The following is a 13,475-nucleotide window of genomic DNA, read 5'->3' as shown; positions in this document are numbered from 1 at the left end:
TGATGACCAGATAATATAGAGAGGGAGTCTGAAAGGAGTCTTTGGAAGAGCTTGAAATGAGGAGACATGAGACTTGAAGATCAATTTAGCTCAGCACAGATTTTATTTTCAAACCTTTAAGTAAAAGCTTAACCGCCTCATGAACACACGTCTTTTAAAGATACTGGGTATTAATGAAACGTTCAATTAATTATATTTGCTTCAGAAATGATTGAATGAAACGAATCAGGTGCCACCTCGGCTGCAATCAGCAGTTCGTAGCAGTCGGCAACAAGAGGTACGCCACTTAGTTGCTTAAAGCAAAGACAAGTTGAGCACAAATATTTCTAAAATCTGAGGTTAATGGCCGTCCACTCACACTCTGCCACCGAGACACCAGAATGACGTGGCGATCGGAACAAAGGGAGAACAGCTCATGTTATGTCAAGTCGGAAAAACTAGTGGGAACGTAAACAGGTCCGTCCAGTCGCGCGACATTTACCATCTATAGGAAAACTAAACAACTTTTTCTAACTTTAAATGTACTCTCAGCGTCCTGGGGAAAAAAAGAATTTAGCAGTTACAACACGAATGCTTTAAAAGGCGCCAAAAGATATGAATCAGTGGTGTATATATGTTTTTATGTTATGCAACGATAGATAAAAAAGCTTTCACTTTGAAACCTGCAGCCTGCAAGCAAGCTTCGGTCCTCAGATTGTTATTTGGCTTCACATCCACTAAAGTACACTCACAGTTTTCTCTCGTCAGGGTTTCATTGCTCAACTCCATTAGTGTAGCTGTTATCATGTTAAAAACATCACACAAAACTGTGTAAATCCTCAAAGGTAGTTTTGTTTTGACCACATGTTGCTTTGTCATAAAATGCATGTTAAGCTAACAAGCTTATTGCATCGTGTTAATTAAATCGACGTTGGATGGGAGCAATGTTGATTGATAATCAGAGAGCAGAAATATAGATGCAGCTAAAGCACTTTTAATCCCAGGTTTCCCTTCAGCGTCTCAGATGCTAAAAAAAGAGAAAGAAACCAGGTGCTGCAGGTAATTATCATAAATAAACCCATGTTTAGACCACGGTGTTATTTAATAACACAGTCTGTCTGATAAGGACTAATATTAACCCATCTCTAGTATACCTTTCTTTGGGACAGTAAAGGTAAAAAAAAACTTTTAAAATTGTAGCTAAGGGGAGTATTCCTGCCAGAGCCAGTCATTTATACGCCAGCGGTAGATAATAGGGGACTGGTAATGGCAAATGCATTATGCAGACCGTATGATGACAATAGTTGCAGAATCACAGTCAGCTGCAAGGTGTGGAAGGTCGTGGTGGTGGTGCATTACATTAAAGACGAGGGTCCCCCTACAAACATGGTGGCATTGCGACACTGAGTCAGTCTTGTTGGGTGTCTTGCTTGGTCACTTTTGTTGTGTAAATTCCTCGTTTCCTCCATCATCGCATTCTTGAGTCTTAAGAGTCTGCCGTGACGTCCGCTGTAACTCTGAGCTCGTTTCATCCCTACTGATGCGTGCTCGAGTCTCATAAAGTGATGTGCAGTTGTTCTGCATCCTAAACTCTTAAACCCCTCACCTCCAGCGTTATCAGTCACTTTCATCCTCATTTACATTCAGCATCAATGCTGCAAGAAGGGCTTTTAGCAATGGGAACACCAGCAAACTCTTTGAAGCTCCACTTTCAGCACTCTGCTGAATTCGCTGCTTCCTCCAGCTGCCAATCTCTCCACAAATTCCTTTGCCTCCTTTTTCACTGATAAGATGGCCGCTATCAGTAGCCAATTCACTGAACCTCTGGGCATGCCGACCACCTCTGTTGACCATACATGTCGCAGTCATACGACATGTCCCTGTTTGACTCCTCGGAGTGTTGCCATCTGACTTTGATTCAAACGTGTAGCAGTTTGACTTCCCCTCCTGGTAATTGCATATCACTCTGATATGCAAACGTGATATGAAAACTCAGTTTTCACGCAGAATTATTCAACGTGAAAATGGAGTTTTTGAAAATCTCCACTTTGGCCGGAGTTTTCAGAAATTATCGTTTTTGGAGACTTTGAGCTTCGTTTTCGTGTAAACGAACGGCCAAAACGCATGAAAACGCCTCCGTGTAAACGGGGCCTGAGTTTACTCAGAGGAGCATCCCCTGACTCGTTAGCCGTCCAGCTACATTTCAACTCGATCCCATCCCTGCGAGACTCCTCCAAGTCACAGCTCCGGCTGTTCTGCCAGCTATCACACATGTGATAAATGCTTCCTCGAGTTCGGGGACAGTTCCCACTGACTTCAGTCAGGCGCAGGCGCAGCCTCTACTCGTGAAACCTTCCTTCAGTGTCACTCCATTGCTCAATAGTCTGCGCAAGTCAAATCACTTGTGTTGTCCTAGAGTGATACCTGGGTCAGGTCCCGCCCTCCTCGGCTCAGTCATACAGGTTTCTACTCCGGCCGGCTGGTGCTGCTCCTGACAGGAACCTTGTCAAGCATCTCTACCCTCAAGACCGTCAAGACCGTCCCTCTCCATCTCCACGAAGACACGCCTTTTCCCTCTTCTCCTAACAGAAACTAATCCCACTCTCCATTGCACTTCTCTATTTAAGGGGATTCTCCAACTAAAATTGATTGTGCTTTCTTCTCTCGCTCTGCAGTTGCCCTTGTCATTCAGAAATTGCCCTTTTTTTTTTGCATAATGCAGGTCTCCCTTCACTTTTTGGCTGGATCGCGTTCCTTTTTTTCTACGTCGCTTTGGATAAAAGCAACATACAAAATAAATACAATGTAATATAAAGTTGTAAAAGACACTTTGAGTGATTTTGCTGACAGAAGAAGCCGGTGACCACGAAAGACTGATGACACTTCTAAGAATAATCAAACATCCCTTCAAATGAAATCAAAACGGCTCCGCTTCAAAGAAAGCCTGACGTAAAGGTGTCTAAATAGTCCTGATGCGTGCTTGACTAAGTGACATCTTTAGATGTGGTCTTTCACTTTAAATCGGAAGCAGCCGCATGAAACCCAGTTGCAGTAAAGCGCGGATGACACCCATGGAGATCCGAGTTTATTTGCATTTGGAAGCTGCTTTTAATTCAGAATTTATAATGAAACCATTCACAAGAGGAAGACTAAGCAGCAATCACAATGCAAATCTTTTTAATTGGCATTCTTGTTCTCTTATCTTTAATCTTTAAATTAAAGTACTTTTTACATCAGTTGTTGATGTTCTTATTGAACTAATAACATGAAATAAAGAGATCCGTGCTCTTATATAAAGGTTGACAAATGATCTAGAGACCATAATTGAGATACTTCCATTTTAATCACCTTTTTATTTTCTCCAATTATGATGCTATTGATGAAAAATGAAAAAAAAATAAAAAAAAATATGACAAAGTGATTTATTCACCAAGTGGTACTTATAAGTTGCAGAATAAATATTTAAGTTTGAAATGTCGTCACTTGTAACTACGTGAAAAGCAACTTTTCTATGTGACTAACTCTGCCTGCCCTCTCTGTGAGCTCTTCTCAGGATGATTATCAGGGGTCATTTTTCATGATTAAGATGCATATATCCCGGGTTAATTTCAAAGATTTCTCACCCTGATTGATGATAATTCACAGCCCACGTGCAGAGAGAGGCGGACCTCCTCGCTTATTTTACAAAGTGTCGCACAGTTTTCAGGGTAAATGTAGTTTCACCGGAGGGTTTGTCTTGTTTTACTTCTTTTATGAGTACATGGGGACACTTTTGTTGAAGGTTGAACGCCTCCCCGGGAATTCACCTTTTAAATATAAAGGTCCCTGAAACTACTCGTGCACACAAGACCTCGAACTTTGAATATGTCTGCACACATTCACACACTCATTTCCTTCTTCGGTTAGATTGGGCCACAAAAAGGAGATGTGTGTGTGTGTGTTTGCATGCGTGCATGCGTGCATGCGTGTGTGTGTGTTAAGCTTGTGCAGTATGGGACCTTCAGTCCCAGATGAATGTTTGTGTGTCAGGAATCCCCCTATCTTCCAAGACTTGCACACAATCTCCATTCATTCATTGTTTCCTCTTACTAATAAAAGCAACCCAATCTACACTGTCTTGCAGAGGACGAGCACACAAAACACACACTTTGGTTAGGAGGATCTTCCCCTTTGCCCAACAGACCAGCAGTTACTTATGCCACCACCACTGGCGGGCCGACGGGTTTTCGAGAACTGCTGTTGCTTAAGCGAACGCGACAGTTTTCTAACTTTCAACGTGATTCATTGAGTACTTGTACAGAGATGTGCATCTGCATAAAATGTCCAACAAGGCCCTCCCCCGCCAGTCTTGTACTTTTTGCTGATAATATACCAGTACTTTCTGGAACTTCTCTTTTTGTGATGAATTTGCTTTTTTCACCTAGCAACGTGCTGGGTTGTCATGTCGTCGACATGTGCGGCCAGCGTGCATGAATGCGTTGCTACATTTGACTGAATGCTCGCTGGTATCCACCGCTGCTTGTTTTTAAACCATCTTTGAGGGAAGGAGAAAAAAAGGGGGGAGGGAGACCACACATTGGGCTGGTATGGCGGCCCAGATTAGCTTCCCTTAGGGACCATTGCTTTGTTGTTGGGTTTTATTGACCCCGGCCTTTGCTTACAGGCTGATTGGTTAATCTGACAAACGAGATTCTGTCTCTCCCATCTCTGATGAAACACCTTAGGGAGGATTTTTATATCTTATTGTAATTTTGAAGTCTGCAGGGTTAAAGTTCAGAGGGTTACGATAGCTCCTAACTGGCTCGTTGTTAAGAAAAGTCAGAGAGAGGTTAGTTTTGTCCAGTTTACGATCAGTGAGCTGTTGGGTAGTTGTTTCTGTCATAGTCCCCTCCGGCCTGCTGGGAAGTTTTCAACGTGTGCAGCAGTTCTGCATCCTTGACTATCCATGAAAGGTTTCTCAGCGCCCTAATTAGAAGGTGTGCAAACATCCACAGATCCAATACGCGCAGCTTGAGGGTCGCTGGACGTGGAGAGTACAACATGAGCGTAAGCACTTCATCAAACGTGATGTCACGCAGAGCGAATTGCTCGGCACTGGCCTTATCTGTCAGCGAAGGAAATCTTTATCTTTTTAAGTAAATGTTGTGAGAAGGTCTTGAGAAGGAGCCCAGCCGCATGGATGAGAACGCCTCCCGTTAAGATAATTAGTGATAAAAACAGCCGTGGATCTGGAGGTGACAGAGGATTAGAGGTCAGGCGAGATCTTGTTTTCATTAGATAACCTCCAGCAGGCCGGCCCGCGGGGGTTCTTTCCACACCATCCCCACATTGGCAACTATTGTAGTACGAGACTGATTGGATGGTCCCATGAAACTCATTTGTTTACCCTCCCATGCATGTCATGCGCATGTCGTTGCCTAATATTGGATTTGGAAAACTCAAGGAGGTATGCAACCAGACTTTTGTGTTGACCATTTCTGCTGGACATTTTTTTATTTTAGTTTGAAAATAGCAGAGCATGAAGTTTACAGGAATTTAGATGATATTTAAGTTATTTTTTCCTCACTGTTCCTTCTGTTATTGAGAGACATGAAAGCCAAAAGGAATTTGGACTCTTTAAGCATAGTGATGCTTTTTTTTGTAAATATTTTATCTTTTGCTGCTCTAATCGTGGGACTATTAAGGGGTTAATGTTCCTCTTGCATCTTGACTAAAATGATGCCGGTTTATGATATGATCGAATGCGCCACTTATCGTCACAGTTATTGTACGTGCACCCGTCGAGACGATCTACACCGTCGCTCTCGGGGTTTCCAGTAAACGATGTTACTAGTGACTGTGCAGAGGAGTGAGATTTGTTGCCTGTTCGAAGGTATTTTCCCAAAGCTTTCCCTGGTGCGCTCTGGTCCTCGGTCGGCCTCACACTTCTCTTACCAGAATGAGACACCCATATCTCACAAAAATTAAGCAAACTGAAACCTGATTTCCTGCCAGAGCTTAAAAGGCAGGCAAGCTTTTAACAGCTCTCTCTTTATTCATTGAGTATCAGTAATCTTTCAGTTAATTATTTTCTGCTTTTGCACCACTGTTACACTTTGGATCCCTTGTATTCTTTACGTGAGGACCACAGAAGTGTAAATTGACATCTTCCCACCTACCGTCAACCCCTGCCTTATTTTACAGCCTTTAGTGACTGGTAGCGGCTCAGCTCCTCCGCTGTTTCCTCTTCCCCCCCTGAACTTCACGTGTGGCGCTATGCGCCTACTTATATTGGCCACCGTGATGTCGGGTAGGAGCTTGGATGTTTTGCAGGGGCAAGTTTCACTCGGAGGTGATAACCGAGGATGTATCTGCGAATTTGTTCCAGACACGTCTCTCAACCCCGCTCAGACTACAGGAAGGGCTAGCAGGCGGGAGAGCAGGGAGAGGAAGAGGGGAAAAACCCTTGCGCTGCACGCAGGAGAGCACGTGCAGCGCACTCTGGGAATGTTTAAATATCTCCTCAAACAGCTCCACATGGGAAAAAAATGAAAAGTCATCCTCGGTGCTTTGACTGCAGTCGGCCAGGGCAAAGGGGCTGCACAGATATCCACAGCAAATGTGCGTAAACAAAGGGACGTGGGACACATTGCATATATGCAAACAGAAAAAGAAATCCTACTTTTATGAATTCCTATACATTTTTTATTTTTTTCCTGTGTGGAGCCGCTCTGACGGGCTAACAGAGCAGCCCTCCCTCCACACACACAAACCCAGACCCCACAGCTCACTGTATTTATCGCTGCTGACGTCTTGGCAGCGCTCCAGGTGGTGGGAACACCGACTGGCATGTGTGCATTGCGAGCTGCATGCAGGGTCACCTGGATAGTACGGCCTCGTCTGTACCAGCAACAGCAAGAGGAAAAGGAGGAAGAAGAAAAAAAAAAAGAGAGAGAAAGAGAGAGAGAGAAAAAAAATTACAGCATATTTCAGGAATTTTCCAGCTAATGATGTGCGGATGTGGTAGCGCTGGAGAGAGAGAACCACTGACTGTGCTGTCTTTGTTTCGTTTGCTGAGGGCCCCGTGCTGCATTCCTATACGCGATGCATACTTTGGCAACAGTTGCAGTGCCCCTTTTTTCTGTTTTACTGTATACAGTCTGTGTGCTGCTCTTGCAGTTTTTTTTTCTTTTCTAACCCTCCGGTTCCTTTCCTCCCTCCGTAAGCCCCCCGTCTCAGGCTAGATTTCCCTCACATCGACCTCCTCAGTCTTCTGTCCTCTCTTGGCTCAGCGTATCAGTATTTTAGGACATGGAAATTGTCCTTTTTTTTTTTTTTTTTTTTTTACAAAACAAGTTAGAGAAAGTGAGGGAGGAGTAAAAATAATGGTGTTTACAACATGGCTGACTGCTGGAGCCCTGAATGGGGCCTCTCTGGAGACACAACATCACAGCCTTTTGCTCTTCTGTACTTGGGCATTTTTATGCTTATTATTAGGACATCCGCCCGGCCTCTCCCATATGTGGCCCACCTTCATAGGCTGTATCCTTCTGAGATCCACAGAGGAAGACTTTCATTTGTGATGGACCGCATTCAGGAATGTAATTAAACTCGAGATTAAGAGCCAAACTGTTCAACAGCTGAGCCAGAACACAGAGCCTTAACTGCAGAAATGTAAAACTCCCCATCATGCTTTTACTTTTTTTTTTTTTTTTGCAATGACAGCAGTCATTTGTTGGCTCTTGTGCATGTGAAGCACTTGTCTGAGTGTGCATGTGTGTGCAGGGTATGTGTCTGTGAGCAGTGGTGCTCTTTCATCCTTGCCTTCCTCAGTAAGAGGGAATGTAAACATGGGCCTCCAGCCAAGCTCCATCAACCCCGCCGCCTCCGGTGCTGTGACCCTAAGCTCCGGGCTCACGCATCCTCACGGCATCGGGTTATTCTGAAGGTCTCACAGACTGAAGGGGGAGACTGCCATGGGAGCCATCTCTTTTTCTTTTTTCTTTTTTCTTTCCCTGTGTGCGTGTGTAAACATAACTGTCACCACTGAGTGCAGAGCAAAAAAAAATCTCGTCATCACTGCCAGCAGGAAAGAAAAGGAGCAGTGTTGCTTTATCGAATGTTTAAAAAAGCAGGTCAGGATGATGTTATGAAGTAGCTTTAGGTGATAGTTTTGATGAAGAAGCGCTTATCTTGTATTTCTCACTCGGATGGAGTCATTGACAAATGCAGAAAGTGAAATGCTACCATAATCCCAGCAGGAACGGCGAACCCTCCTGATCCCTGAAAAGAATGGTGGCCTGGAAATCTGGAAAAGGAAACATCAAACACATGCTGGGGATAACTTGCATACAGTTGCAGATATCAGCATACCGAAGCACTTGGCAGCGAACAACGGTCAACTTGGCAAAAGCAGGTGCTCTCCAAGTCACGTGCGAGCACTTCCACATCACACATACACCAAACACCCCCACACTCACATGCATGCGCCCCATTGTCACATCATTCCGCTGTACATGCACGGCGCACTGGTTGCACAGATTCCGGATGTTGCAAAGCGGACGGGCTTGGAGGTCTGACTTAGGAGGTCTGGGGGTCCTCTGGGGCAGGGGAAGCCATTTCCTCCCTCATGGGAAGCAGGGAAGAGAGAAGCAATGAGGGCTGCAGAGGATGGTGCTGGTGGTGAGGGGGAGGATGCTCTCAGCAGAAAGGAATTCCCAGAATGTTGTCCTTTAATCTGGAGTCGGCCTCACACACTCTCACTGTCTCAGTCTTGCTCCTTCAGTTTTGTTTAGTTTTTTTTTTTTTTTTTTTTGTCGTTTGGCTTCATCGGACTTCTGGGTTTTTCTGTTATCATTCCAAAGGGAAGAAGGGTGTCAGGTAGACCCAGAGACAGATTGAAAATGCCAAGCAGCTGCCTTTTTGAAAGTAAAACATCCCAGCACAAATTGAAAGGCTCTGGCTTCTCTCTGGTACTCATCCAGCTTACTGTACATGGGACTTTGTATCCATTTTTATGCCGCCTCTATGGAGCAGGGAGAGCAGGCAGGGGTGGGTAATGAAGGGATATGTGAAGCAGAACAGAGAATGAGAAGGGTGAGAAAGGGAGACTAAGGAAGTAGGAATGCAAACGTGGTCGGAAGAAGAGGAGGGGAAAGGACACAAAAAAAAGGGAAGATTACAATTTGAGAAGGTTCTCTTCACTTTACAGCAGATGTGTTGCTATAATCATCTCTATGAAAACAGTTGTTAAGTTTTAGATTTAGGTTATGACTCAGAGCATGTTCTTCGGGGAAGCATAAAAGTTTTACGCTTAATGTGAGACTGCGATCAAAATCCATGTATGGATCTTTTAGGCTCGCCAGCTGTTAAGTTTTGGCTCTGCTGCATTTCGGGGATATGTGTTTCTTCAGTTAAAAATGTTTATTTATAGTGGAGAACATGAGGTCGCAGGGCAGAAAAGTACTGTTTTAATTTAAAAAAAAATTTTGGATGGGGGGTGGTGTGGTGATGTATATCATTAATAATTCAACAATAATGGTCTAGACTGTGTCTTGTTTTATTCCCATCAACAATTACATTGACTTCATGTGGCATTTTATGCCTAAAATACTTCCTGGTAGCAGCAATGTATTACACGCCTATTTTTAAAATAAGTTGGGAAAAAAACAAAAATGGTCAAATAATGAAACTGGCAGTGAATTAATTAATTTAATTATTTGCCTGTTTTCCACTTTTCTAAAAGATGCGTTTCAGGCAATAAAAATACAAAAAATAAGAGCATGTGTTTCAAAACGTTAAAAAGAAATCAAATAATCTTTCAAAAGTCTTCGCGGAATGTGGTTTTTTTTTGTTCATGCATTATTAAAAACAAAGCTTTAAATCTCACCTGAAAAATCGTTAAAATGTACAACATTTTTTTCTTTAATTACAATTCACACTTCAGGTCTGAATTGGCTAAATATTCTTTGACTGTGTGCAAAGATGGAAAGTAACTGTCATTGCTTTGCCTAAATAGATTTGCGGTTTTCAAAAAAAAAGCGTGTGCAACGAGGAAGCTGTCAAGTGTAATTATATGCTAAATTAAAACATATTGAATCTATCTTCCACTATAACTGTGAACCGGCGTATATACTTTAATCTGTAGTTGCGGCCAGGTTTTCGAATAACTGCAAGGCGGATATACTCTGAGCTGTAGGTCTGTGGTTCTTCCTAGAAGGCTTTGTGTGTGCTCGTATCAACTCTGGCTTTTCTTTTGCTGGGTGTCAATTCCATGCAATAAACTGCAATATAATGCATTTGAGCATGTAGTTGCAAAAGTCACAGGAAGGTGCTGATTGATCCGTTTGCAGAGCAACAACCAGCAGTTAGGTATTTAGGCCCATGGTAGAGGCGTTTTCTTGCTGGTGAGAACTCGATTATAATGTGCACCAACAAATATCTGCAACCAAATTCTTTCCCACAAAAAAAAGAAAGAAAAAAAGGCAATGCGAGTTGGAATTCATATGTTTTGAATTACATAATCTGGACAGTCATGACTTCCATTCATTGTTTTTTTTTTTTTTTTTTTTTTTTGAGGTTTCACTTTTCTGAAATTCTTCAATGACCCCAACAGCAAGTCTGTTCATTGTGAGCATTTCTCATTTCTGGTCACGTGACTGTCTATTCATCTCATGCAACTAGCCTCAACTTCCGCCCTCTTTCCACTGAAGCAGGAAGTGCAGATGAAAGTATCACACATCTGCAAAATGCAGCCCCCAGCTCTATTAGTAGCAACATTCAGTTTAAAGAAAAGAAAGGAAAAAAAAGACGAACCAAACTTTTATCCATCTTATTGGTCTTTGTTGCCTCCAATGCTGCTTAGCAATACGTAATGTTTGTAAGTTTAGGTCAGATATCTGAAATGTCATTCCGAGTTGCATTTTGACTGCCAGAACCTTTTCCAGGAACGAGTGTCTTCTGGGGGGTTCTTTCCTCGAACCCTTCCACCTCTCACATACAACCCATTTTTATTTCCTCCGCAAAAACCAGGGGCTAAACTGCGTTGCGGGGGAGATATTTAAAGCACTGAAACTGTGCTAAAAGTGAAGTAGTGCTTTTTAAATTACTCGGAACCTCTGCAGCTCCTCTAACCACCATATTCACGCTGAAACGTCGGGTGCACGTGCATGGAACATTGTAATCAGATTACAACCAACTTAAATTTCCAACTGGAATGAAAATGCCCAAATGAAAACATTGTATTTGATATTAAACCATCCAAAAATCTTAATCAGATTTGAATTTTTAATCAAAAGAAGAATTCTACCGTGTAAACAAATACATACCTTTGACTTTTGCGTCTTTTCCTGCGGGGCAATCATCGCACACAAGTATATGAAATGGTGATGGTGGACGTTTAATCAGTTACTAGATGTACTAAAAGAACGTTAATTATTCAGCATCTGCTTGGAAAGAAGGTGAGGGATACAGCTTTTTCTCCAGGTGTTGCACGTTCAGACCAAAGCAGGATGGGATGGAGCGCACCACGGCTCAAATCAAGATGAGGAAATGTTGAAGTTAAACCAAATCCCATGCTTAACCGTGGCGTTGCTCTATTACAAATCAGCCAAATGCAAATCTTTGCCAAATGCAAAATCTAAACAAAAGAATCCAGCCGAACACACGCGCCACAAACTTATTGTGATTAGAGGAAGCAATAAGCAATAAAGAGACCAGATTAGGTAATATTTAGTGAGGGAGTGGTTGGAGAGCTCACCCGGTTCAGCAGACACCCCGCGGTCCTCCTGCAGCTGGACCAGTCCAGTCCCCGCCGCTGGCCCTTTGCTGCACGTACTCCCCTTTTCTCTCCTCACTTCCTGTTTCTCCACGATCAGGGCCACTAGAGGGGCATTGCTTCCGTGCTTTTTATCTGACTATTTTATTATTGCTTTAATCTTTATTTAAATTTATTGTAAAGCACTTTATGTCTGTTGTATGTGAACTGTGTTCTATGTATAGATGTTACTTCCTGATGTTAAATCCTTCATTTTAAAATAATAATTACAATAACATCATTTTTTTCCAATATTGTTTCTGATGCCTGAGATTTTTTGGGAATTTTATTTATTATATTGGTTGTTTTTTTCTAAATGAAAAATAGTAATTTTCAATAAAGAAATCCAGGAGTTAGATTTATATATAATGATATCCGAACTCTGTCCAAATGTCCATTGTGAAGCCGATGGCCTGCACTTTTTTCTTTTTTTTTTTAATAAAGTATTTTTGAATTTGAATTCTTTCGGCTGACATGAAACATGTTGAGTCTCGTTTTGTTTGCAGGGAGCAGTTTCCCAGCTGTATTCCTGACCTGGGAAACTGCAGCAGCTGCAGATGTTCAATTGTCCAGTCAAATTATTTCTAGTGACCAGCAGGGCCAGCGTAGCATCGGCGCTGAAATGTTCGGTTTTATCAGTAATTTCTGTGGCTTTCTACGGGGAACTTGTCTCATTTATGCAAATCAAACTCTCGAGTTGGCTCGGCCGGCGAGTGTTTCTGATATCTGCCCGCTGTCACGGAGGTCCCGCATCATCGGTTGAAGGAACCGACGCAACATGTGAAGCGTGATGTTCTGCTGTGAACGTCCGCCGGCAGCTCTTGAAGGAGCTACAGCTAACTTTGATGGCGTGTTCCCTGCATCATGTTTTATTATCTGTCACAGCTGCATCCCTCCTCATTTCTCCAGACTATTATTAAAAATCAATACATCTGTAACATACTTTATTCCTTTACCACTATAAAATCAAAACTAAGAAATGGTACAGAACTCTTCCTCATGCCTCTAATGATACCTGTTTAAGCACGTTAAAACATGTGTAGAGCACACACTGAAATAAGTCACCATTGTTTCACTGATGCACATTAAAGCGCTGATGCAGGACCAGCCAGGACTAAAGATATTCAGGAAACACTGCTCCCCTCTAGCTTACAAGCATTTGCTTCAAACTCTAACATCCCGATAAGCACTCTGCAGTGCCTGGAGGGGGAACTGCAGCCAAAAGCTGTTGGAAAAATCCAGAGTTTAGGAAAGCACCTGGAACCAGTCCACTCTCTTACTAGGGGTCACTGAGTTTTGTCTGGAGACTTTTCCTACTGTAGCTATTAACAATGCTGCGTTCCTGCAGGCTACACACACACACACACACACATACTCTCTCTCTCTCTCTCTCTCTCTGTGAGAGGTCCCAATAGAGTTACATGGACAAATTTGGAAACCTTGCTTAGTGTGAAGTGGCACAAAATGGCTGTCGTTCTACCTCACGAGGGTGAAGTGCTCTTTTATGAAAGATGGGAAGTACTGTTAGTATGAAGAAGTGGTTGGGTTGGTTTGGTTGACGCGACGCCACTATCTTTCCACCCCTTAATTCAATAAATGCGCTCGTGACCATATGCAAAAAAGTAACCCTATGCATCGTGCGTACCTGCTGGCTCGCTGTGGAAAGACTGGGTGATGTCAGTACAGTGCTGGGAACAGTGAC

The 13,475-nt window shown here is 42.9% G+C and overlaps 1 protein-coding gene across 1 annotated transcript in view; it reads left to right on the top strand.

Moving 5' to 3' along the window:
* Nucleotides 1-13,475, top strand: part of cdk6 (cyclin dependent kinase 6) — a 43,606-nt gene that overhangs the window by 17,586 nt on the left and 12,545 nt on the right. The gene's annotated exons all lie outside the window — the stretch shown is intronic.

The sequence above is a fragment of the Cololabis saira genome, chromosome 15 (genome assembly GCF_033807715.1).
Source record: "Cololabis saira isolate AMF1-May2022 chromosome 15, fColSai1.1, whole genome shotgun sequence".
In the NCBI taxonomy this organism is placed as follows: domain Eukaryota; kingdom Metazoa; phylum Chordata; class Actinopteri; order Beloniformes; family Belonidae; genus Cololabis; species Cololabis saira.
Note: the sequence above shows the minus strand (reverse complement) of the source record. Positions and strands in the feature narration are given on the sequence as shown.